Source organism: Mercurialis annua, linkage group LG2, assembly GCF_937616625.2.
Source record: "Mercurialis annua linkage group LG2, ddMerAnnu1.2, whole genome shotgun sequence".
NCBI classification, from domain to species: domain Eukaryota; kingdom Viridiplantae; phylum Streptophyta; class Magnoliopsida; order Malpighiales; family Euphorbiaceae; genus Mercurialis; species Mercurialis annua.
The window spans coordinates 8,037,421-8,059,562 of NC_065571.1; the positions used below are offsets into that span (position 1 = coordinate 8,037,421).

The 22,142-nt window shown below is 31.2% G+C and overlaps 2 long non-coding RNA genes across 2 annotated transcripts; both read left to right on the forward strand.

Annotated features, from left to right (window-relative positions):
* The first annotated feature begins 3,750 nt into the window (after positions 1–3,750).
* Positions 3,751–5,250, forward strand: LOC126667033 (uncharacterized). The gene is made up of 2 exons (XR_007638050.2): positions 3,751–3,848; positions 5,008–5,250. It is a non-coding gene; the product is annotated as an uncharacterized LOC126667033 (long non-coding RNA).
* Positions 5,251–10,645: 5,395 nt separating this feature from the next.
* LOC126667034 (uncharacterized) lies at positions 10,646–12,134 on the forward strand. Its single transcript, XR_007638051.2, has 2 exons — positions 10,646–10,743; positions 11,903–12,134. It is a non-coding gene; the product is annotated as an uncharacterized LOC126667034 (long non-coding RNA).
* Positions 12,135–22,142: the final 10,008 nt, after the last annotated feature.

Sequence of the window (22,142 nt, forward strand, 5' to 3'; positions counted from 1 at the left end):
TATTTGTAAAAAAATGGAAACTTATAAATAAATCTTATGATTAAATTTTTTTTTTTTAAGATATGATTAAATTTAATTATCTTCAACAAATAACAAATCTATATAAATAATAAATAAATTTAAATAAGTAGTTTAAAAGAACTGGGAACTCATGAGAATGCTCTATTTGGTGAGAATTAATGAGGAGCTTCCGTTGGTCCTCTCAATTATATAATATATAGATATAGATTGATGTCGATACACAGTTTATAATAAAACAATATTGATTGTTAAACAATGATTAAGTAGTTTATTGAAAACCAAATACTTCAAAACGTAATAATCTTAAATTGAAGAGGATAAAGTTTATAGAAGTATTAGCTTTAAAGATAATTTTTATATTAAAAATTGTTAAATAAAATAAAATAAAATTAAGTATTTTGAAAAAAATGGGAACTAACAGAAATGCTCTATTTGGTGAGAATCAATGAGAGGGCTCCGTTGGTCCTCTCAATTATATAATATATAGATATAGATATTTGAATCTTTAATGATTATATATTTAGGGAAGTTCTTACCTAAATCCGGTATATAAAAAATTTATGAACTTATCTAATGAGGTGTTAGAGAAATGAGAAGAAAGAGAAAATAACGAGTAGAGAGAAAAAAGTAAGCTATATTTTTTAACACTTCATTGGATAGGTGCATGGAAAATTTATGGATCAGGTTTAGGTAAGAATTTTCCATATATTTAATATATAAACAGATTTTAACATTTCACATCTTATTTGGTTTGTTGTAAGAATAATTTGACAGAAAAGACACATGTAACTAAAATTTAATTTTACTAGTCGTATTTTTATTTTTATTCTCAAATTAAAGCACACTATTTTTAAATAAAATATGACTAACAGATTAACGAGTTACATCACGATCACGTGCGCACCACATAATGTAAATCTAGTTTTTACAAAAACTAAACATACTTCAAAAAACCAAGAATGGATGAGAATACGCTTATGGCATCAAATACAAGGATTTTTCCGGCCACATTTTTCAGGTATAGCCATGGCACGTCCGGTGTCGATTCCGGAAAAAGGAATCATGAACTTGTATTTGCATAGACATGGCAAGTCTACACGCCGAATATAATCACAACATTGCTTTGTCGGATTTCCATAAATAGCCGAATGACATTGATCCGCTTCTGGTCTATCAGTACCACATACTTTGTAAGCATTGCTTCCATTGATAATCAATAACGACATTGCCACCATCCAAATTGCCGTAATGCTGCTTCTATATCCTGTCATTTTTTTCTACAAGAGTAGTTCTTTTTTTCTCTATTTATTTGCCTTGGAAATTAAATTTTATGACACTGAAGAGGAAAGTGTTAAGAGTTATGTAGCTTTTTGTCTTGGATGTTCTAATTTATAGTAAAAGTTTTTTGGTATAATTTGTTTTTATGTTTTACTATTTATTATTTTCTTTGAAGTTTTCAGCAAGTTATATAATTCAAATTTTGTTATAGTTCAGTTACAACGTAACTTTACCAAACTTAAAAATTGTTGGAATTGAAAAATTTATATAAAATTGAAGTCCTTTTAAAAAATGACATAATTTTATTAAAAATGAAATAGTTATTATAAATAAAGTAACGATAAGTCAAACAAATTGGGTTTTCTGTTTTTTTTTTTTTTTTTTTTTTTATGTTTGATCAAGTCTATTATTATTCTCCTTCTTCAATCAATTTAGTTGATTTGATCAAAATGTTGTACTGTCATAGTTAAAAGTCATTTTGATTCTTAATTTTTTTTAATATTAGTAATAAAAACTCTTAAAATCTAAAAATATTTGCCATGTTGGCACATTGTGTGACATGCTACGTAGGCGCCACACCAACAAAATTGATTGCCAATCGAAAGTTGAACAAAATTGAGACAAAATAATCCGTTTCTGGTCAAAATCGACAAAATTGAAAGGTCAAGATTTTTGTGAAATTTTTGTGAGAGATTTGGCCTTTTTACAACATTTAGCCTTATAATTATTACCAATAAACTATTGCTCAAATGGTATAAATATTGGCAGTAATGTAATACCTCGTGTTTTTGGTAAAAGTATTTATTGGATTAATTATATTATTTTAGCCAATTAGAGCTAAATAAGATGGAATTTCCGTAAATGAGACGGAAAATAGAATTTTGATGAAGAATGGATATTTAAATAATATCCGTAAATTTTATTAATTGGATTATTTTAAGAGAATCTATAAATATTTGGAATATTATTTTAAAAGACGAGTTTCAGCGCGACAAATAAATTATACGGTTAAATAAATTTTTTTAAGGAAAAGGCAATAACTAATATGTTTGGATTAGTTAAAAGGACCCCGTATAATTTATAGACGTTTGAAAAATTGGATTTAAACTCGGTACAAAAAAAAAAAGAATTGGTTAATTCTAAGATTATTACCTAAGGATTTTAAATTAGAAATTGAATGGTGAAAGTTAACAACTTAAAGGACCTAAAGAAGCATTTTGCCAAGCCATTTGTGTCATTTACATATGAATATTTGTTCTTCAAATATTCATTTCCAGCAAACATAAAGAGAAGAAGAACTCCATCTTCTCTAAATTTCTTAAAACTTCTATTCATCACCAAAGCTTCATTTCTTGTCCGTTTTGAGCGATTTCGCGGCGTTGAAACGAGGGAAGGATTTCCTACTGATCTGAGGCTTCAATTCAAGGTAAGAAATTCGAATTTCAGTTAGGATTTAAGAACTTTGGGGCTGTTTGTGCTATGGAGTTGTGGATTGATGATTTTGATGGTTAAATCATGTTAGATTGCCATAATTAGATGAGTTTAAATTGGGTATTCATGTGTTGATGGGTACCTTGTCTTAGGGGCTGAATTTAATGTTTAGAGGTAGGGTTTATGAGATTAAAGAACAAGATAATTAAAGGTTTAGTTTATGGTTTATATATGTTTTTAAGTGAGTTTGTATGAAATTTAAGAGATTTCTTATGGAATTGAAGTGAATTGCTTTGTTGGTGATTTAAGGTGATTATTGGCTGATTTAAAGAACAAAATAGGAGCTGAGTTCAGGCCATGGGAGACCTGAACCCGACCTGCTCGCAAGAGCAGCAGGTACTGCTCTTACGAGCAGAGTCAGCTTGCTCGACGAGCAAGCAGGGCTGCTCAGAGAGCAGACCCTATGGTCTGCCCTGAGAGCAGCCCAGGTCTGCTGTAAAAGCAGACCTTCTCCGGCCAATGGACAGGCCGGAGATGGTGGCGGCGGTGATGGTTAGGTGCCAACCTAACCACGCTATTTATCGAGTTAAAATGTTGATAATTTGGACAAGTTGTTAAAAGGTAAATTGTATGTGTTTGAGATTGGAGTTTTTGGGTTTAAGTAAACTCTTAAAATGTTAAGGATTTGGCGAAGCTAAATACAAAAAAAAAAAAAACTAAGAAATTTCGTACGAAAATGCTAGATATTCAAAAGTGTAGTTTAAGAAAGAAAGTGTTAAAAGTAAAGGAATAGTTTTAATTCAAGTATAAATACTTGAATATGGATTTAAAGATAGTTTATTTAAACGAATTGTTAAAAAGATAAATTGAAAAGATGAAGTGTGTTTAAGAAGAAAAGCGTCAAAGAAAGGGTTTATATCGATTCAAGTTCATATACTTAAATATAAGTTTTAAGTTTATTAAAGGAACTAAGTTTATGGATAAAATATAATATAACATTATATCTTTATTTATAGATTCTACGAACCATATGACTGATGATTTGAAGGAAATGGGTGACTAAGCGACGTGCCGTTCATTTTATTTGCTTGTTATTATATTTGGATTAAGCGATCGAGGTGAGTTCGCGATTTACTTTCGAGTATTATTATTTTTATTTATAAATAGATACATGTATTTGATTGAATGTTTTAATTTAAACCTATATATTTGTTTATAGAACTCATATTGATATTAATAGAGCTTTATTAAAACATTTTAAATAATAAGTTTATGACTTTTATTAATAGTTTATTTTATGCTATAAACGAATAAAATATATTACATTTTATTAAAGGTCGCATAAATTGAGTTTGAAATATATTGAAAAATGTTTGATACTAGACTTTGATTTTTATAATGGATAATACGATTTATAGTTGATGATGGCTAGATCGTGAGATCGCCTTTGAAATAGCATCGTTTATTTGAAAAGAGCATATATTATTTAGTTAACGCTCTTTATTCTTTTAAGACCTTTAAGCATGTATATTAGTATAGAGAATTTGAGAATTTTATTATAGTACTTGTTATTTTAATAGCTTCGCTATATGTATATTTATTATACGAGCTTATACATTGTTTGTCTTGTGGAATTATTATTTAAACCCAATAAGTGATCCGTGGGAAACGAGCTACCTATTGGGCGTCAATAGGCTGTGTGATCACCAGTACTGATACGAGTCGAGTCTAGGCGTCTATGGTCAATGATTTGAAATGATAAATCATGATTATCGATCGATTAATGGAATAAGGAGGATAAAAAGAAATATGATAGACACAAGGTAACTCGGTCGAACTATCTCGGGACCTGTGTCTAGTGGGTAACTCGGTCGAACTATCTCGGGACCCACAACTTGGGATTAAGTAGTGGCATGATGTAACTCGGTTGAACTATCTCGGGACTATGCCACGTGGTAGCGGGTAACTCGGTCGAATTATCTCGGGACCCGGCCACTCGGACGATATGATTCGAAAAACAATTATCGTTGATTATGTTCTATAGGTTCATAGCATTTGGGTTTAGGGTTTCAAACGGATCCGATATTGGAAACCATTACATTATATTTTATGCTTATTTATGTTTAATTAATCGTTTATTATCGAAGTATGGTTAAATACAAATTTATTGTTGAAATATTTAGAAAAGTATGTTTTATCGTTAATGCGACCTTGTTTGAATTATAATACCGTTAGTAAATTGTGAACTCACTCAGCGTTGTCTGACCCCCCCAACAGTGTTTTCTTTCAGGATTAATACTTGATGATGTGGTCGAGCTTCCAACCATTGTTCCGGAAGTCTCAATTATGGGGAGTCTTATTTTTCTTAGAGCTGCAGTAGTCAAGATATTAGAGTTAGCTTGTAGCAAACAATTTATGTTTATTTTATGCCATGACATAATAATGTATTTTGGGAAAATGAATTATCCAGGAATTTAATATATGGTTAATTGGTATTTTATACAGAGTAGTTTGTGTGTTTTCACAGGTGGGGTTTATTAAGTTTACAGGCGTTATGTTGCCGATTTTTCGAAAATGGTTTTATTAAGTATTATAACGATTTTGATACGCGAAAATTTTTTTTAGGTAAATTTAGGCTTGCTACGGGTTTCGGAACCAAAATTCCCATTCCCTAGCGCCGGTCGCGGCCCTCGATTTCGGGTCGTGACAAATGTGGTATCAGAGCAGTTGGTCCAGGATACCACTGCTTTGTGTGAGTCTACCTAGGAAACTACTGCAGCACATAGGATTCGAGTCATGTCTTTTGCATGTTGTCTTCTGTTTTCTATAGTTTCAACCTTCCTATTTAGGATATAAGCCGCGATTAATGTGTGATACTACGTGCGAATTAAATAATTAGTATTTATGCGACTTGATGACTAGGCTTAAGTAGGAAGTAGTGTATAGTGTGAGGATGCTATGATAAGCATACGATATAAGCGTTTAAGGATGATTGACAGAAGGGCGTGGATTTAAAGAGAGAAAAGGACTTACTAAGTTACAGAGTTAAAGTCTGGAGAACTTACAAAGTTAAAGGTTTATTGTTTAAAGTTAATTGTTTAAACGATTTTAAAAGCATAATTGTGCCTAGACCCGAGATAGAAATGCATTATTGCCACGACATGAATAGAACTGCATCACTACATACACATTAAATGGAAAGAATAATAAATGAATTCATACATTAGTAGGACATGCATCATGCTCATTTGGCATAGACAAGAGGTAAGTTGTGGCAACTCTTTGGGGATGAGAGACGTCATCACTCTAGAGCACAATTATGCTAATCTTTAAAAGATTTGAATGTGATTTTTATAAAGGGTCATTTTCTTTGAATTGCAAAGATATTTGAATTATTTTTTTTAAGAGATTGGTATTAAACGTAAGTATACCTAGACCGAAACTCTGTAACGAAGGTAAAATGCTCGAGGTTAAGTTACAAACAACTCTAGAAGGCACGACGAATGTGCATTGGAATACAAAATAAAGATTTACGCTTTGAATATACAACGTCGGTAGTAGTTCAACGAACTATAGTGCGAGTCGAATACTAAAGCGTATCTGTACAATGATGTATATACGATTAAGCGGCAAGTTAGGATGTTCCCAACTGTAAATGAGGTGTTTAGGACATCATGCTATAAAATAGTAGATGTACAAATTAAAGAAGCGAATTTATTAAACGAATTGTAAGATCAAGGTATTAGATTTACAAGACGATCTCTACTAATTAAAGAAGCGAATTTTAAGCGATACCGGAGAATCGCCAAGATTAGTAAATCTAAAGTATCTTTTGATGGAACCATTGGACTGGTTTGGCGTCGGAGCATGACATTCCTAAGAAGGTTACTTAGGAAGGAACCGTGGAGATCGTCAAACGAAGAGTTAGGCAACAGTGTTTATAAAAAATAGTACTAGAAGATTTATATATATATAAAGGACCAAGTTATAAGGATATATAGTATATTAAGAGTATTAATGGAAACTCTATATAGATGCGAATACTGTGAAGTATTTGGTTAATGAGATTAAGAGACGAGATATGTGTATTATACGGAGAAAGTTAGGAAATTAGAAGTGCTGATTAAGGAATTAAGGAACGTAATTATAAGGTCATGAGAATCCTAATAGCAAAGAATGAAAGTTATACTACGGTAGCTATAAAAAATTGTCGGTGACTCATAAAGGAGAACGTGAACACTGCATGTCAAAGATTAGCACATGTTTCATATCGCAGATGGTACTAAATATATAATTTGAGGATTTGTATATTCGGACCAACGAAGGAATCAAAGTAAACTAACGTTTAAAGTATATAACATATTAAAGACGGAGGTAACCGGATAAGAACTCTGTGATGAGTATAAGACAGGAATAACTTAATGCAAGTAAGAACATAAACCATGATGATGGTTATGAAGAAGGAATTAAAGGAGATGAACTCTCAGAATGAAGACACCGATAAGGATATCATGTATAAACATGTACATGGTTGAAAGTAAAGAAGGCGGAAAACGTTAAGAAACGTGACGTCGAACTTCGATGAATTTATATATTAAAAGATAAGTGTTGAAACAGGATATGAGAAATGACTCAGGACGGAATAATACAAATTATTTGTAAAAGTTTTAGAAATGATGAAGGCATATGATTTGAAAGGAAAAAAAAAATACATGAAAGACGTAAAGGTATGCAGACCTAATGGAAAAGATTGAAGTAACGGAACTTCACAAGTAGTAAAGCTAATTGCAGGATAGCTAAATCATGTTTTATAATAAGTCTTATTTAATTATGTGCTCGGATCAATGAAGTAAGACGGAAATATGGTATATAAGTTGTAAAACTTTAAGGAAGGGACAAGCCATTAAAATAGATGTATAAGGTCGTAATAGAAGAAGAGGTATGGAGGAATGAGTAAGCATGTTAGCTGTTGGCGTTAAATTATTACTGAGTTTATAGTATAGGGTTCAGACGTCCGCAGAATGGATGCAGACACTTGATAAAGGGATTTCGATGGATTATTCAAGGGCAATGGAAGGTGAAGGTGAACATAACTACGAAAATTTCATAGACTTTGGTTATATATCAAGTGGGATAATCCAAAACTTATAACTAAGCTTGGACTAGTAGTTAACTTCGGATAAATTCAAAGAATTCAACTAAAGAGACTACATGTCAAATTAAGAAAAGTTTAGATGCCCGGGGTAGGTAGTTTGGACAAGTTTTCCGACCTCTAACGCTTGTCAAAGTCAATTCAAATCTCAATGGAAATTGTAGAGAAAGTGCAAAGAGTGTGTTTAAAGAAAGTAATCGACAATTGAACGATTTTAAGCGTTTCATTTAATGGTTTAAAGTTACCATTAAATCATTAACATTTTGGAATACATTGACTTTGATAGAAGCTTTAATATCAAAATTTCAATAATTAGAATACCATGAATTTATTTGTGGAAGAAGTTGTAGTTCGTTTGAGTTTAAAACGCAATTTTACATTGCGAATTAGTTAACGTTAAGAGAGTTATCGGATTTAGGATGTGAAAATAAAGATCGTAATGGGTGTTCGAGATAGCTACTTTGGAGGCAATTTTGAGCGTGTTCGCGAACACTTTTCACAAAGATTTTTAATAACACGCGAAGAGGGTATGTCGATAAGGATAACGACAAACCCGGATTGATCTCGGAAAACAAGACCTGCCTTAGGCAAGCAGGAAAACATATACCCTTAAGTAAGCCTATGAATTAAAGGTTGAGTATATTTTAAAGCTAATCTAGGAAAGCCACTTCTGGATCAATTTTCGATCCCAAGAAGTGTTATTTTGGACCTAAGACCAAAATGAGAGTTGTAGATGGTGTAGCATAGAACAAGTTTCAAGTGATAAATTAAAATTTGGACAAATTTTGGACGTTGGTTTGATGGCCTGAAGTTTGCTAAAAATGTACATTTACTAAGTTGAGAAAAAAACGATTTTTAGTTAGTTTGGGAAACTAACAACATAATACTTGGATAACAAAGAAATGAAAATGAGTACATGTTTCAAAGAATTATAGGATGAAGTATTCTATGAGATTATGCCTTAAGGGAGTAGCGGAAGTAATTAGCACTAGTAAAGAAAAAGATGATATTGAAATAATTGGATAAAAAAATATTATGAGAAAATTCGAGGACGAATTTTTTTTAAGGGGGGAAGAATGTAATACCCCGTGTTTTTGGTAAAAGTATTTATTGGATTAATTATATTATTTTAGCCAATTAGAGCTAAATAAGATGGAATTTCCGTAAATGAGACGGAAAATAGAATTTTGATGAAGAATGGATATTTAAATAATATCCGTAAATTTTATTAATTGGATTATTTTAAGAGAATCTATAAATATTTGGAATATTATTTTAAAAGACGAGTTTCAGCGCGACAAATAAATTATACGGTTAAATAAATTTTTTTAAGGAAAAGGCAATAACTAATATGTTTGGATTAGTTAAAAGGACCCCGTATAATTTATAGACGTTTGAAAAATTGGATTTAAACTCGGTACAAAAAAAAAAAAAAAGAATTGGTTAATTCTAAGATTATTACCTAAGGATTTTAAATTAGAAATTGAATGGTGAAAGTTAACAACTTAAAGGACCTAAAGAAGCATTTTGCCAAGCCATTTGTGTCATTTACATATGAATATTTGTTCTTCAAATATTCATTTCCAGCAAACACAAAGAGAAGAAGAACTCCATCTTCTCTAAATTTCTTAAAACTTCTATTCATCACCAAAGCTTCATTTCTTGTCCGTTTTGAGCGATTTCGCGGCGTTGAAACGAGGGAAGGATTTCCTACTGATCTGAGGCTTCAATTCAAGGTAAGAAATTCGAATTTCAGTTAGGATTTAAGAACTTTGGGGCTGTTTGTGCTATGGAGTTGTGGATTGATGATTTTGATGGTTAAATCATGTTAGATTGCCATAATTAGATGAGTTTAAATTGGGTATTCATGTGTTGATGGGTACCTTGTCTTAGGGGCTGAATTTAATGTTTAGAGGTAGGGTTTATGAGATTAAAGAACAAGATAATTAAAGGTTTAGTTTATGGTTTATATATGTTTTTAAGTGAGTTTGTATGAAATTTAAGAGATTTCTTATGGAATTGAAGTGAATTGCTTTGTTGGTGATTTAAGGTGATTATTGGCTGATTTAAAGAACAAAATAGGAGCTGAGTTCAGGCCATGGGAGACCTGAACCCGACCTGCTCGCAAGAGCAGCAGGTACTGCTCTTACGAGCAGAGTCAGCTTGCTCGACGAGCAAGCAGGGCTGCTCAGAGAGCAGACCCTATGGTCTGCCCTGAGAGCAGCCCAGGTCTGCTGTAAAAGCAGACCTTCTCCGGCCAATGGACAGGCCGGAGATGGTGGCGGCGGTGATGGTTAGGTGCCAACCTAACCACGCTATTTATCGAGTTAAAATGTTGATAATTTGGACAAGTTGTTAAAAGGTAAATTGTATGTGTTTGAGATTGGAGTTTTTGGGTTTAAGTAAACTCTTAAAATGTTAAGGATTTGGCGAAGCTAAATACAAAAAAAAAAAAAAAACTAAGAAATTTCGTACGAAAATGCTAGATATTCAAAAGTGTAGTTTAAGAAAGAAAGTGTTAAAAGTAAAGGAATAGTTTTAATTCAAGTATAAATACTTGAATATGGATTTAAAGATAGTTTATTTAAACGAATTGTTAAAAAGATAAATTGAGGAGATGAAGTGTGTTTAAGAAGAAAAGCGTCAAAGAAAGGGTTTATATCGATTCAAGTTCATATACTTAAATATAAGTTTTAAGTTTATTAAAGGAACTAAGTTTATGGATAAAATATAATATAACATTATATCTTTATTTATAGATTCTACGAACCATATGACTGATGATTTGAAGGAAATGGGTGACTAAGCGACGTGCCGTTCATTTTATTTGCTTGTTATTATATTTGGATTAAGCGATCGAGGTGAGTTCGCGATTTACTTTCGAGTATTATTATTTTTATTTATAAATAGATACATGTATTTGATTGAATGTTTTAATTTAAACCTATATATTTGTTTATAGAACTCATATTGATATTAATAGAGCTTTATTAAAACATTTTAAATAATAAGTTTATGACTTTTATTAATAGTTTATTTTATGCTATAAACGAATAAAATATATTACATTTTATTAAAGGTCGCATAAATTGAGTTTGAAATATATTGAAAAATGTTTGATACTAGACTTTGATTTTTATAATGGATAATACGATTTATAGTTGATGATGGCTAGATCGTGAGATCGCCTTTGAAATAGCATCGTTTATTTGAAAAGAGCATATATTATTTAGTTAACGCTCTTTATTCTTTTAAGACCTTTAAGCATGTATATTAGTATAGAGAATTTGAGAATTTTATTATAGTACTTGTTATTTTAATAGCTTCGCTATATGTATGTTTATTATACGAGCTTATACATTGTTTGTCTTGTGGAATTATTATTTAAACCCAATAAGTGATCCGTGGGAAACGAGCTACCTATTGGGCGTCAATAGGCTGTGTGATCACCAGTACTGATACGAGTCGAGTCTAGGCGTCTATGGTCAATGATTTGAAATGATAAATCATGATTATCGATCGATTAATGGAATAAGGAGGATAAAAAGAAATATGATAGACACAAGGTAACTCGGTCGAACTATCTCGGGACCTGTGTCTAGTGGGTAACTCGGTCGAACTATCTCGGGACCCACAACTTGGGATTAAGTAGTGGCATGATGTAACTCGGTTGAACTATCTCGGGACTATGCCACGTGGTAGCGGGTAACTCGGTCGAATTATCTCGGGACCCGGCCACTCGGACGATATGATTCGAAAAACAATTATCGTTGATTATGTTCTATAGGTTCATAGCATTTGGGTTTAGGGTTTCAAACGGATCCGATATTGGAAACCATTACATTATATTTTATGCTTATTTATGTTTAATTAATCGTTTATTATCGAAGTATGGTTAAATACAAATTTATTGTTGAAATATTTAGAAAAGTATGTTTTATCGTTAATGCGACCTTGTTTGAATTATAATACCGTTAGTAAATTGTGAACTCACTCAGCGTTGTCTGACCCCCCCAACAGTGTTTTCTTTCAGGATTAATACTTGATGATGTGGTCGAGCTTCCAACCATTGTTCCGGAAGTCTCAATTATGGGGAGTCTTATTTTTCTTAGAGCTGCAGTAGTCAAGATATTAGAGTTAGCTTGTAGCAAACAATTTATGTTTATTTTATGCCATGACATAATAATGTATTTTGGGAAAATGAATTATCCAGGAATTTAATATATGGTTAATTGGTATTTTATACAGAGTAGTTTGTGTGTTTTCACAGGTGGGGTTTATTAAGTTTACAGGCGTTATGTTGCCGATTTTTCGAAAATGGTTTTATTAAGTATTATAACGATTTTGATACGCGAAATTTTTTTTAGGTAAATTTAGGCTTGCTACGGGTTTCGGAACCAAAATTCCCATTCCCTAGCGCCGGTCGCGGCCCTCGATTTCGGGTCGTGACAAGTAAATTGCTAGATCGTGTATTCAAATTCTCACACAAGCGCTTCTCCTCCCTAATTATCGAAAAAATTAAAATTTATTACTCAATACATTTACAATAATAAAAAGGAATCGTGGATTATTTCTACAAATAAAAAATAAAGAAATATTAAAAGACGTGCCAAGCACATTTTTAATCCAAGGATTTGCTACTTTATGGTTTAAAATAAAAAATTAAACAAATGGAATTTACATGTGTATAATATTTTGGTCTACATTTCTAAATAAACTTACCTTTGTACTTATTATGAAATTTTTTATAAAATAAATTATGAACACCTATGTTGATCAATATTTAACTTATGGTATTTTTTATAATTTTATTTTTAAAATAATTGTTCGGTTTAATTTATTTTTTAAATTTTTTATTGGGGTATTAACAAAATAAATCCCAACGTTTCACTTTTATAGCGATTTAATCTCAACGTTTAAAATGTTACGAAAAAAATCTCAATCAATTTTCCGACAGTTTTGTCTCCTTTTTAGGCTACTAAGTACAAAAACACGAAATGTTAGGATTTTATTTAAAAAAAAATAAAATGTTGGGATTTAATATGTCAATACATGTATCTAATATGGCTGTCACACATGCAAAAAGTTGCCGGAAAATGGTTGGGCTACAAATTGCAAAAATAAAAAAGGTTGAGATTTGTTTCGTAACGTTTTAAACGTTGAGATCAAATCGCTACAAAAATAAAATGTTGAGATTTTTCTTGCAAATACCCTTTTTATATCAATAGATTTAATATAATCTACTTTTTTTAAAAAAAAAAGTGTTAAATACGGGAGGAATAGTAGTGGAGTATTTTAAAGTGAGAAAAAAAAATTCAATATGTTCAACTTAATGTAAGAAGATGTTTTAATAATTATTTCTAACAAAGTAAATATTTATAATTTTGAATGTTATAGTTTTATCACAACCATATGTTTTCAAACATTTTTTTTGAGAGGATATTTTCAAACATATTAGTTTATTTATAGTTGGGAAACTTACTCTAAATTAAAATCTCTAGAAATGATGTTAGGTTGTTTTAAGTTTTAAGTGACTCCTAACATATTGCGTTGGCATGCAATATCCAGGTGTTTTGATTTTGTTAAAATTGTAATACGTTGCTACAAATAAAAAATTTGTGATGTTCGGATAGGTTTATTTGTATTTTTAGTTTTGATTAAACGTGAAATTTCTACGATTTGTAAGCCAAATTGCAAGAATTTCTTCTACGATGACCATTTGATTTCATCTAACTCACTTGCAATAGAATTGATTTCTGTCAGGATATCACCCAAACTTGTTAAATAAAACCAGGCCATTTTTTAAAGCTGAAATAGCTGAGAATTGTCACTCTCCCCTTCTACCTTCTTGTGTGAACAATCTTTTGCAATACTTTTTTTGGATAAATGATGATTTATTAAGCTCAACCACAAGAAGTGGAAGGCAAAAAGACCCAAACCGGGACAATTAAAAAGGAATTACAAATGTATCCAAACATCTAAAAACATCATTACCACCATACGGAAATTGCGGGTGAAAAGAGCTAAAATAATGAACCGCCTTGCAAACACAATTGTAGGCCAAATCATCCGGAGAACGCTCAACACCATTGAAAACTCTATTATTCCGAGACTTCCAAAGCTCCCATATCCCAAAAAACCAAATAAGACGCCATAACTCTTTGAACCGAGTACGAGTAAACGAAGTCCATAGGTTGAAAAAGTGAAAAATTGTAGGAGGAGTAACCCACAAGATATCACATTTTGCTAAAATCAATGACCAAAATTGTAATATCCCATATTTTTAAATTGTTTTTTTTTAATTATAAATTTTGCATTCCGTCAAATTTAGGTAATTTATTTTTTTATTATTATTAAATTAAATATGTTAAGTATTTATTATAGTTATAAAAAAAAAGAGGAAAAAAAAGCAATGCATTTACCTTATATACTTTCATGGGGATGGCCAAAATAATTATCTTATGCATTTACCTTATTTAGCCCATCAAATTTTGGTAGGTGGCCAAAATTTTAAGAATAGCCCATATAACCCTTATGTAAAAATATGGAGCAGAAACTGGATTTTGGAGTAGCAGTGTAATTTCTGCGTCTTTTATTTTCTTTCATTCAATATTTCAAAACCCTTTTTTTTTCTTCGTTTTAAACAAAACCCTAGCTGTCAAACGCTCTAAACCATTCTGAGATATCGCCTTCAACATTCCTTTTATACGTTCAATCCGGTAAGCCTCTCGTCTCTCTTTCCTTTATTCTTACGATATCGTAACACCGCTTAATGACTTATGTTGTTTACTATGGTAGCATCAAATCCAAAGTTTTCTCTACGTTTCATCTATCTCGATCATTCCCGATCATCCCTACGCATTGGTTTTGTTTTTGGTACGTAAATCTTATCCGTTTAAGTGCCGTTACGATTCATCGATTGAAAAAATATGGCTGCGTTCTTTTGTGCGTGTTACTACTGTTATACTGATTTCATTGCTGCCATTGCTTTTCTGTAATCTTTTATGGATGAAGTAATAAACCCATTTGATTGAGTGGTGATTGTTCCATCGTTGTTGTAATTATTTGAAGCGTTTGTTTCAGCTGCCATGGACGTAATTTCTTTCCTTATTCTTGTTATTGTATATGGTTTATAATTTTGGTTAGTATTGTTTTGGTCACTACAATCGTTCATTGATAGAGAATCATTGTTATTGATAGTATGGTTGTTAAGGAAGTATGAGGCTTGTAATATGGTTGACGTTGCTGTAATATTTGTTCCTGAGATTCATATACTTGGTGAAGATGAGGATTGTGGACAGAAATATTATATTCAAATTGTTGGGCTTTGTTATTTAAGTGTGGGCTACTTCTATAGTTAATGAAATCATGATTTTATTAACAAATTTGATTTTGAATTAACTTGTGTTTATAAATATAATTGAGAAAAGATAATTATATTTTAATCAATAATTTATAATTACTCGGATAATTTTTAAATTTTGAAATTTATTGACTTCACGTGTCAAATTGACGTTTTAAGATTTAGACGTTTTTCTAATTTATTTTTTATTATAAAAATTATTAGTAACTATTGGTTACTTGGATTTTAAGATACTGAGTTCCGTTTTAAAACATTTATTTATTAATTTATCGAATGGTATTTATTTTATTTTTAAATTATAAACTATGGTTTATAATTTTGGTTTAATGTGTGGGTCGGGTTAGACTTGGGTCGCCTGACATTTGAGATTAGCCTGGCAGTTATCGGTAACTCGGCTAACCCATTATTTTTGGAATTTAATTTAATTTATTGTTTAAATATTATTTAAGCAATATTTTTTTGAAATGGATTTTAAAGCGAGAACTTAATATACTTGTATTAATTGGGCATTATAATTTATTTGAGTCTTGTGTTTATTCTGTGTGGTTTTTATCTGACTTGTTGTTTGTGCTAGTCCTATGTGTTGTCTAGTACTCTCTAGAGTTAGGGTCTGTTTTTAATTTATAATTATTACCTTGTCTAGACCCGTCGACTGTTCGTACTTCAGAGGCGAACCAGAGTTAGATTGCTTGTCAGTTTCACGTGGAATAGCAAGCAGTGAGTTTATATCTCTATTTACCTCTTTATTAAGCAAATGTATTATTTTGTATATATATATATATATATATATATATATATATATATATATATATATATGTATAAGCAGCTTTTGAACTGTTTTCGACATTGTGGATTTGATTTGGAACGTGCTACTCGATGGGCATCATCGGGACTGCGTGCGCACCGGTAATGATTATGGTATTGAGGTAGGTTTGAGATACGTCTCACCTTAGTGAGGGCACCGGTGGAAGATACGTCTCCTGGGCTCACTATTTATTAAGTGATAGTCGAGGATCGGTTATTGAGATACGTCTCACCGACACGACAATGGATTTAGAAATTGTGGTTTAGGGTTTCATTGATAATCCATAATGAAAATGTTTTATTAAACGTTTTTAAAGGTGTTCAACTTAATAAATGTAAATGGTTATATAAACTCTACTCAGTAAATCTGACCCCGTTGTTTTCCCAAATTTTCCAGGTTTGTGATTTGAGTATTTGTCGATCTCCGTTTCTTCATTCTCGGAGGTTCTTTATTTATTTTCAGAATAAAAGAGTCGAACTGTTTTAAACTCTTAGACCGCAGTAGTAGTATTGGATTATTGATGTTTTAGTCTTATACTTATTGTTTTAGACTATTGTTTGTTGATATAGTTCAACTATGATTTTATCAGCTTTGGCATGATTACAGTAATTTTGTTATTATTTATTGATTTGCCATGTTGTTGGAGTTTAATTTGAAATTAAGTATACTTTGAATATATGTTGCTTAAATGTACTGCTAGACTAGGTTGGAGTCTCGGTTACCTCCGAGCATGTGGTTTTCTGCAGATACATTGTTTTAAATGTTATAAATTGGTTATCCGCAAGGCTAGCTACGGGTTTTGGTACAACCATACCCATACCCTAGCGCCGGTCACGATTCATGAAAATGGGTCGTGACAAACTTGGTATCAGAGCTTTGGTTTCAAACCAAGGCCTTTTGCATGTTATGTGTTTATTGTTTTGAAATAATAAGTGGTCGTTGTGTCTTAGGAACTACTGCGGAATTAGGATTCAAGTCTTGTCTTTTGAAACGTCATCTTTTGATTTTTAAAACTTTCTGCCTACACCGATAGGATTGCGTCGAGTCAGTTGTATTATGTTGATTTGATGCTAATATTTAAAATTGTTGTTGTTTCACTTGGGTGATTATTGTTGCTTTTGATTTCTCGGGAAATCATATATTGATATTTTGTTTAAATTCATACTTGGGTATGATGTTATTTACTTTTTTTTGTTGATGTTGCATTTCACCTGGAAGATAATTTTTGACTTAGTTGTCTTTAATGATTTTAATAACGCTGAGTTATTTGGCGAGTAGTTTTGACTTTGTCCGAGAACATGAATTATTACAAATAATATTTCATTAGGCTTGAGTCTCGTTTTTGGTTTAAATAATTTTTAATCGTAAATCTTGTATTACGTTTTTTTGACTTTACGTTGCGGACTATGTATTGGTTTTGGAATTCTTTAAGAAAAATTATTTTTGATCTAACTGGTGTTTTGACATAAAAGTCGGAAGAGTAGTCAGAGCATGATACCCTAAAAGGGTGATTTTCATTATGTTGCCAGAAAAATATTTTTTTTTTCTCATATTCAAAACTTACTTTGACTAATGATTCGAAAAGAGTGATTTTTTTGTAATAAAATTATTTTGAAAGGTGACACTGTTTTGAAGAATTAATTTTTTTTTTAATTTTACCAGGTTGTGGTTTGTTTACACTTTGGTGTCGTTGGTTTCATACTCGATTTGCTAGTTATGGCCGAAGTATGTGTTTTATAAAAGTTTGTTAAAGATTAATTAATTGTTTCCTCACTTGGGTAATGAGTCCTATGTTGCTATTTGGGTGACGTCGACCTTCCTATTTAAAAAAAATGAATGAGATTTTGTTTTAAAGTGCATTTTTGTATTTACAAATATTTAAAATACGTTCTATAAACGGTTGTTTTGGGTTTAACTTGGGTCACCCAAATTTAGCAGTTGAGCTTGGAAGTTGTAATGACTCGGCTAACTCGATGGTTTTACGAATTAAGATAATTGAGTACTTTTAAAGCAATTAACTTGTAAAGGAGGTTTTTCCAGAAAACGATTTTTTTTTAAAAATAAAAAAAAATAAAAAAATCGTGAGGCTCAAACTTGGATTTGAAGTTTTATGATTGACTTTAAATTTCAAAATGAATTTTGAAGTACACTCTTATAGGATGATATAATTACAAGTTGATTTTGATACGAAAATTCAAGCTTGTTGTAGCATGTCTTGATTTTGGTCTTTAAAGTAAGTTGGGCTGATTTTGCTGAAACTCGTGTTTGGTTGAACTATTTTGATTGTTTTTATTTTGTCTCTTCGTTTGGAGTAACACGTGAGATGAATTAATTCACGTGGTCATGGATGGCTTACCTTGTTGTATGGTCTTAATTTGTGAGTAAGATCTTTGTTTAGACCCCAGTTGCCTTTGTCTTCATTTTTAGTTTTGATAGATTTGGTGTTTTGTTTATGAGTCGAAATCTTTGGGTTTCGATATCGAGGAAGTGTAGGAAATTTTTTTTCTTGGAACGGTTGGTGGTTTCTGATTATACTGGAAAAGGATATTGGAAATCCTGACCCGAGATTATAAATTGGTGTATTTAATATGCTGGTGTTTTCATTAAGTTGATTCGGTGTGATGCGGGAACTGGTGGTAAGTTTTGTAGAAATGTATGTGATCTGTTGTTTTCTCTGAGTTAAGTTTCAGTTTATTTGAGTTTTTTTTTTGGATGCTACTTTATGCTTATGAGTTTTAGTGGAGATACCATTTTTATTTGTTTTGGTGGTATCGTATGATTTGATAGATTGTAAGTATGGAATTGCAGGAATATTTTAAGGTTGCGTGCGAGAATTTAGTTGTGCTAAGTGCAGTATATAGATATATGTAGATTAGAAAACTTTCTTGAAAAATTTACGATTTTGATTAGAAGATTGTTAGATTAAGGAATTTGGTTATACTCCATTGTATTTTATTTTTATTTTATTTTTTTTACACTGGAATTTTAAAAGTAAGTTGTTTATTCAAATGTTTTGATATATTGATATAAAGTGTTTTCGTAAACAAAGAGATATGCATTACTAAATTTTACGTCCGGGTGGAAAGAAAGCAATTTTGTCAAATTTGATTCAAAAGGAATAAATAACTTTTCGGTTGAACGATTCTTCAAATCGTGTTTTTGTTTGAGAGTAAAATTTGAGAACGACTTAAATTTTGGATATTTTGAAACTTCAATGTATATTTTGAATATGGAGGATTTTCCCCGGTTTAATTATTTACGAGAAAAGGATAAATTATTTAGCAAGTTTGATTTACAGATCACATAAGTTTTATCAGTTGAACGGTTTCACAAATTGCAAACTTATTTAAAAGTAAGGGGAATCTGCGAATTTAAAAATGCAAATATTTCAAAAAAAAAAATTCAGGGGTTTACAAAACTGATAGTGTTCCAACGGTAAAGGTACTATGATTTTGATATATAAAAATAAGGTGTAAAATGTTAAGTCTTTTAAAAGAGAGGTGGAAAATTTTGAATATAAAATGTTTTAGTATTTGAAAATTTTACACTTCCATAGGTTGCTTTTGAGCATAACTAACAGTCCGGTTGGGTAAATTGGTCGTAGTGATTTCTTGTTGTATACGAGGTTATAGTCAATCGATGGAATTTTGTTTGAGAATTTAGATTTGATTTGGGTATATGAACTAGTTGATTTGAAAAAAAATTCTGATGATTTTATTTGGTGAGTTTCGACAACAAAGTTGGTTGTTCGACACTGTAGATTGAGGCTTTAATTGTTGAGAGTTTTGATATCGTTTTGTTCGAATATTAATTTTTTTTTTGTATGAAATAAAGTTAAGTTGTGGGACATATTTAGGATGTAAGTTAATGATTATATACTTAGATTATTACGACCTATTTTATTTTTGAATGATTGTAGAAATAACTAGGATTGAGATTTTGTTGCTAATCTGGAGATTCTGTTATCATGAGTTAAGTTTACGTATTCTTTTGAATGACGGTAAAAATTTTGTGTTTATGATTCACGAAGTTAATGGTATTATCGAAATTGGTGTTAATCGTTGAATCAAATGATTCAAATAGTGGTTGTTTTTTTGCCAAAATATTATTTAGTTGTTGTGGAGTATTTTTATCGATTGCTTTGGGTGCCGAGCTCGTTATAACTGGATAAGTGAGTAGGTGTTGTAGAACGCAAGATTTTACGAGCTTGTGTTTTCAATACCCTGTATGAAACGATAGAGTTTGGAATTTTAAGAATTATAGTTGAGCTTAGGGCTTGTTCTTACACTTTGATAATGTGGAGTTAGTAATCTTATAGATTTAAGTTAGTTTTGGAAGCCAACTTGTTAAAGAGTATTTGTGGCTCTCAATTGGATAATTGTTGATTATTCACATTATGTTGATCGAGTGATCATTGGGGCACTAAGTTGTTAGAATCAGAATTTTGCGCATAAGTTTGTTGTGACCGTTTAAACTGCAAGTCAGTTTCAGATTAAAAATTCGAGTTCTAGTTTTTCACAGGTTGGGAGAATGTAATACCCCATATGTTTTCGGTGTGTTTCGTCTTGTGTTGACCTTCCCGAGTGGAAATTTTGTTTGGAGTTATCATTGCAAGAGATTTGAGGCTTTGTTCTAGGATTATCTTAAGCTTTTCAGTCAAAATTTTTTTTGTAGGAGAGTTTGTTTTACTCGTTTGATTTCAACTAGATATGGCGACATCGTTTATGTCAAGTGAAAGTTAGTGTTGATACTTTTTGTGACCATCTGAAATTGTTTAGTGTATGAGTTGTGGTATTGAGTTTTGTTCGAGGAACAACTTGTTGAGTTTTACTTAGGCAAGTGCTTAAGTCGTTAAGCACGGAATTCCTATGTTGTGGCTTGTGGTGCCATTTTTAGCATGTTTGTTATTTTGGATTTTATCCAATACTCTAGGTGCGTGTTGTTAATTGTTGACTAGTTAAGTAATGTTGAGTTCTGTTACTTTTCAAACTTCATGTTATTTTATCAAATGAATTTTCAGATTTTAAATATTGGTTTATATTGGGGTTTCTTAGTTCGTGTTGACTTGGGTCGCCCGACACGTGATTTAAGCTTAGAGAGGTCTTGGTTGACTTGGTTAAGTACCATTTTATTTTCTTTAAGTTGTTTTGCCAAATGGTTTGAAAAGGTTTCCATATTATGTTTTCAAATGGAATTCGATAGGGCTTAACTGCTGTATGGTTTTGGTTTTATTAGTTACTTGGTTGAGGAATGTTCTTAAGAGACGAAGTTCGTTATGCAGAATTATTATTATTGTTGTCCTTGATTACCTTGGGTATCTAGTTCGTGAGTTTTACGTTGGTTATGTGCGTTTTGTATGTAATTTTATGTTGTGTAATTACGTTAGTCGTTTTTGTTCTAATTCGAGGACGAATTTTCAATAAGTTAGAGAGAATGTAATATCCCATATTTTTAAATTGTTTTTTTTTAATTATAAATTTTGCATTCCGTCAAATTTAGGTAATTTATTTTTTTTTATTATTAAATTAAATATGTTAAGTATTTATTATAGTTATAAAAAAAAGAGGAAAAAAAAGCAATGCATTTACCTTATATACTTTCATGGGGATGGCCAAAATAATTATCTTATGCATTTACCTTATTTAGCCCATCAAATTTTGGTAGGTGGCCAAAATTTTAAGAATAGCCCATATAACCCTTATGTAAAAATATGGAGCAGAAACTGGATTTTGGAGTAGCAGTGTAATTTCTGCGTCTTTTATTTTCTTTCATTCAATATTTCAAAACCCTTTTTTTTTCTTCGTTTTAAACAAAACCCTAGCTGTCAAACGCTCTAAACCATTCTGAGATATCGCCTTCAACATTCCTTTTATACGTTCAATCCGGTAAGCCTCTCGTCTCTCTTTCCTTTATTCTTACGATATCGTAACACCGCTTAATGACTTATGTTGTTTACTATGGTAGCATCAAATCCAAAGTTTTCTCTACGTTTCATCTATCTCGATCATTCCCGATCATCCCTACGCATTGGTTTTGTTTTTGGTACGTAAATCTTATCCGTTTAAGTGCCGTTACGATTCATCGATTGAAAA